The sequence below is a fragment of the Aplysia californica genome, unplaced genomic scaffold (assembly GCF_000002075.1).
Source record: "Aplysia californica isolate F4 #8 unplaced genomic scaffold, AplCal3.0 scaffold00573, whole genome shotgun sequence".
Lineage (NCBI taxonomy): Eukaryota > Metazoa > Mollusca > Gastropoda > Aplysiida > Aplysiidae > Aplysia > Aplysia californica.
In genome coordinates this window covers 29171-35170 of record NW_004797843.1, presented here as the reverse complement: position 1 = coordinate 35170, position 6000 = coordinate 29171, and positions in this window count along the sequence as shown.

Genomic DNA, 6000 nt, shown 5'->3' with positions numbered 1-6000 from the left:
GGGGGTGTTAGGTTGGGGTTTTTTTCCTTCATATTGTTATTTGTTTTTGTTTTAAACTGTCCTGTTGTTTGCCTGTGTTAGGACAGTGTTCCTGTGTTCCTCAAAAAATGGAAAAGAATTGAATCTTTGGTGACGTTTGTACTTCAATTCGTAATAACATTGGTCTAAGACTGCTGATGAAAGGGAGAGGAACTTTTTGTACATTTTTATAGACTAAGTTTCCCCAACAAGATTGCAGCCTTGTTAACAACATAAAGCCATGACTCATACCTTTGTCAAAGTCAAAGATCGTGAACTTCCACTAGCATGATATTTGAATGGACCCTCTGTCTTTATTTCTTTTCACTTTCGATGTAATCGGTATTTTAAGAACATTTGTTGTATAGCCTACATAGATTGTTTAATGTGAGGTTTTAAAAATACTTTTTCATGTTAGATGTAATGTGCATCAGGTATATTGAGCTGTTTCTTATTCTGGTAATTCTGTTTTTGTTCTGTAGTTTGTTTTTGCTTTTCCTTTCTTTTTTTTTTCTTTTTGTTTTTTGTACCTTCTTTAAACCTTTGACCTGCATCTGTGGTGTAGTAATAGAATAGTTAGGCTTTTTATTGTTGTTCGCAGAAGACACAAATCCGATTCCCATTCGGGTGTTTGTTTAGTGGACTTTTAGAACATATCGTAACCATCTGTTTATTAGGATGCTGTGTCCCATTCTGTCCGGGTTGGCTCAGATAGACAAGGTCAAAGAAGCCCAGTAAATTATATACATTGTGTGAATTGTGAATGGGAGTATAAAACAGAGGTGTTTTGTTTTTCGGAAAGATCCATAAATCCAGACTTCTGAAATAGTCTGGAGTTGTTCGAAATATTGTGTGTATTTGTTTTGTTGTCTGTTGCAATATATTTCTGCTTATTCATTATATATCTCTTTATGCATGTCATATTAGACTTAGACTTAATGTAAAAATAGTAGTGAAACAAGCTGTTCGACTATATTTTGATCCGTAAAGCTTGGGTCCCTGAGTTGTCTTTCCATTGAGTCCGAAAAGTTCAGAACTTTTTTTCCTAAGCCAGTTGGCACCTCTGATAAAACATTTACAATCATACAGGCAGCAACGAGGCTCAAGGCAGAAGTGTTTTCATACACAGTGGACTCTGCTTAAACTGCACATATTTGAAAACGGTGGTAAACTGACATCCACCCCGTGGCGCTCATATGACCTTATGCAGTTGCGAGTGTCGTAAAACCTCTGCTAAAACAAAAAACTGAAAGAAAATAAAATCCCTGGTTTTTCTTTCTTCTGTTTGAGCAACCTCTCTATACTGAAGACCCAGCTAAACCAAAGAACGTCCAATGGTCCTGCGCATATTTCTGTTTAAGGGGACTCCTCTGTGTGTTTGCGATACTGTAAAACTGTCATGTTGATGTAATTATTGTCCTAGTTCTCTACATCTGACTATGTTCTGTTTTACATGCAATATGTAACAATCCGTGTCTAAATGCTTTAACTTATGAACTTTTTCACATTTTTATGCGTGTATGAGACAAAATAAAACCATTATTTCCGACACTTTTGTTTCTCATATTTTTAATGCCATTTTTGCTGCGTATACATTTATAATTATTTTGTTTCATTTCCAGTGATATATAAATCATCACTTTCGTTTGCCAGATTCGCTTTTTCATTTTCTTTCATTTTCATAAAATGATAGAAAAATCATTACTGCAAATCACCACGTGTACATTGTCATTTTGCTTTATTTTCATAGAGACATGTTGTCCCATATATAGAATCATGTCTGCTTGATTAAAAAGTCGATTTCATAGTAGATCTAGCCTTGTTTGTTAATAGAGTTCGTGTTTGTTTAGTAGACTTTTGGGACGTATCGTAGCTTTGCTTGTTGAAGTTCATGATAATAATATTATATTGTCTTATAAAAATGGAATATGTGAGGTGCCAAAGACATTTACAATTTATTGGAAGCTTGTTTTTTAAAAACTGAATAAGCTATTTAAAATCTGCCTGTCTGTCTCTATCTGTCTTGCTGCTGCCCCTCTCTCTGACTCAGTTGCTCTCTCTCTAGCTTTCTCTGTCACCTACTTAGCTGTATTCTGTTGCTTCTAACCATTGAGAGAGGAACTAGAACAAGACAAACTTTTGTTTAGGTGTTGACGACCTTTGTCATAGACAATGCATGCTTCTCGTCTGACACACTCGGGCTCCATAGAGGCAGTTGTGTTTGGAGTCAAATATATTAGCGTTAAACAAGGAAAAGTGCATATCAATGTAGATCTAAATCTAAATGTAACATACATTTTTTTTCTTCTGGTAAGTGTTTTATGGCTCTCACAACTGCATTCGGTCATATGAGTATGAGCGGGCAGGACACATTTAAATTAAGTTGGTAGGAAATTTTGAATTTTCCCTGGGTGGCGACCAAAGCCTACTACATGTAATATCGATTTTAGATCACCAAGGGATCTTAAACGTGCACAACTTGCACAAGCGATCTTTGAGATTTTTTCGCCCTTGTCCGAGAAGGCTAGGTGTAGGTCTTTCCTACCAGAAAGACAGCAGTAAGAAGGAGCCAGCGAGTTGCAGTAGAAAGGCTGCAGAAAGAGTCAGAAGGAGGCAAAGGCGGTGAAGGGGTGAGGGCAGTAAATGGAGACGAAAGCAGACCACAAACATTGCTAGAGAGCAGGAAAGGAGGGGAAAGGAGACAATTTTAGAGAAGAAAAATTTTCCGTCGCTACAAGGATTCGAACCTGGGACCTTTGAATGAGAGGCCAACAGCCCCTAGACCACGAGAGCCCCCATCATACATTTATATTAATATTAATATAATATATCTCGAGTAGGTAGATAGATAAGCGTTTACGGCCATTGGTTCACATCACAATTGTGAGAGACTTCCTTGAAAATAACTTAAATTGGGTGGGGGCTCTCGTGGCCTAGATGTTAAGGTGTTCGCCTCTCGTTCAATAGGTCCCAGGTTTGAATCATGATAGCGACGGGAAATTTTCTTCTCTAAAATGTTCTCCTTTCACATCCTTTCCTGCTCTCTAACAATGTTCTATCGGCGTCTGCCTTCGTCTCCACTTTCTGCCCCCACCCCCTCACCTCCTTTGCCCCCTCCTCTGGGCTCCTGACTCTTTCTGCAGCCTTTCTACTGCTGCTCCTTGGCTCTATTTTGCTTCTGTCTTTCAGCCACACCCTGATCTGATCTAATGGTAGGAAAGATCTACATCTAGCCTTCTCGGACAACGGCGAAAAATCTCGGAGGTCCCGTGTGCAAGTTGCGCACACTAAAGATCTCTTGGTGGTTCAAAATCGATCAATAAGAGTAGACTTCGGCCGCCACCCGGGCAAAATTCAAAATTTCCCACCAACCAAAAATGTTTAATGTGTCCCGCGCGCTCATATGACCTTATACAGCTGCGAGCATCGTAAAGCACTCACCCCCCCCCCCCCCCCAAAAAAAAAATAAAATAAAAATAAATAAAAATTAATTAATAAAAAAACGAATGAGAGACATATATATATATATATATATATATATACATTGTATCATATTATATATATACTCTGACAACAATACCGAAAGCTAACCTAACACTAACAGATTTATTCCCGAATTACAAAAGTGTGGGGGTGGTCTACAAAAGTAACACGGTCAGTAGCGCGTATGATGTCCCCTTGCATTGATGATGACGGCCCGATGATATCGTCGCCGCATGGAATCAATCATTCGCTGCACTGCAATGCTGTATCTATCTCAAGTTGAGGAAGTGTCTGAGGCTGATGTTGTCACATGTTTTTCAAGCCATCTCTGGTTTGCCTTGCCGTTTTGAAACGATTCCGTAGATGCGACAGGCGTATTGTATAAAAAGCTCCTCTCTTGGAGTAGTTTTTCTTCTCTCAAGTCGGCAGGGTCGATCCTTAGGTGATTCAGTTGATCTCTCACGATCAAGGAGTTTAGAACTTACTTTTAATCTCCTTGCTCACGATCCATTGTTGCGTAAACAGGTCTTCTTGTTAGATTAAAATGTCTTGCAGCAGTGGATAAGGAGACACCTCTACTGATCATTCCAAAAAGCTGAATTCGCACATTTTCTCTTAGGCGTGGCATCATGAAACTTAGACCTAATATTTTAAGTTGGTAGGAAATTTTGAATTTTGCCCGGGTGGCGCCGAAGCCTACTCTTATCGATTTTAGACCACCAAGGGATCTTTAACGTGCGCAACTTGCGCACGGGCCCTCCGAGATTTTTGGCCCTTGTCCGAGAAGGCTAGGTGTAGATCTTTCTTACCAGAAGATCAGGGGTGTGGCAGAAAGACAGCAGTAAGGAGGAGCCAAGGAGTAGCAGTAGAAAGGCTGCAGAAAGAGTCAGGAGCCCCAGAGGAGGGGGTGGGGGTAGAAAGTGGATATGAAAGCAGACAACAGAACATCGCTAGAGAGCAGGAAAGGAGGTGAAAGGAGACAATTTTAGAGAAGAAAATTTCTTGGTCGCTACCCGGATTCGAACCCGGGACCTTTGAATGAGAGGCCAACACCTTAACCTCTAGGCCACGAGAGCCCCCCTCAAATTTTATCACTGGCGAAATGTTGCAAAAATGACAAAGCTTTGATGTGTACTTCTTTTTTAAACAAAATAATTTCCGTGCCAAGAGTTTTAACCCCCCCCCCCCCCCACACACACACACAAAACATGTAACACGCACGCAGTCACTTGCGCTGTTTAAAAAGCCGTGTTTAGTTTAAACCTAAAATGCATTTACCGGTACTTAAAACGTACTTTTTGCAATAACGTTCACATTTCTAGGAATGTTAGTGAACCAAATGTCCGTTCACAAAGTACTTGTATAATATCGTAGCCTACTTTGTGAGAATAAGGAAAAAAGACAAAAAGGGACGGTTTTACCGCAATCGGGAATGTGACATAATTAAGGAGTTTTATAATAAAATCCTTAGCTTACCTGAACGTAATCAGCTACAGCGAGAGAGGGTGTGTATTACGTCATGTCAGTTTTTACCGTTTGTGGACTCCCACCCCCCACCCCCTTCCCTTTTCTTTCTTTCCATCATGCACACGGACACACACTCGACTCTATGCTCGACACTCGAACATACACGCATCCACAGGCACATAATACCGCTCTCTTTCTCTCTCTCTCTCTCTCTCTCTCACACACACACACACACGCACTCGTGCACACACACACACACACACACACACACACACAATCCAGCCCGCTCTTCCGAAATTATATTATTTTGCTTTTAATTCTTTTCTCCCCCCTGCTTCAGTAATTAAAAATTCCTGGCTTGTATGACTATGAGTCGAGAAATTGTGCTTCTTTGTCTATAGCGTCCTCGAGCATTGCCGAATGACTAAAATACGCGTCATCAAATGCGTTACAGTTAAAAAGCAAAGGTCAAACAGTTTTTATGACAACAAAATGTCTTTGTACTGCAAAGCCTAAACTCTATGTAAGGCTACATATTATATTTAGAGATACGAAGAATTGCTCAAATTATGACACTCATCTCTTAAACGCGGATATAATTCTCATCATTTGTATCATCTGGTATTTTATATTGCAACTCACTCTTTATAAACTTAATATAATCATACCAACAAAATCAGTGAACAAACTGCAGACTCCAGAACCAAGCATTGCTTTTACAGTTACTCTGGCTCCCTGTTACTACTCCCTGTTACATAGTCATTACTATGTCGATAGTATTACATGTTTTTACACCGAGTTGCTGTTATCGTGCTATAACTAGGTCTGTAACGAACAGAAGAAAGAATTATATATATAAAAATCAAGGATTTTATTTCCTGGCACCACAATATCGCTCTAATTTACTTTAGTTTTACTCATTACATTTTCTGTCCGCATATACCACAAGGCAGGGATCGATGGGAATGTAAAATTGTCGGGCATTATAATTATAAATAGATAAATAATTTAAACAAATAAATAAATAAATAT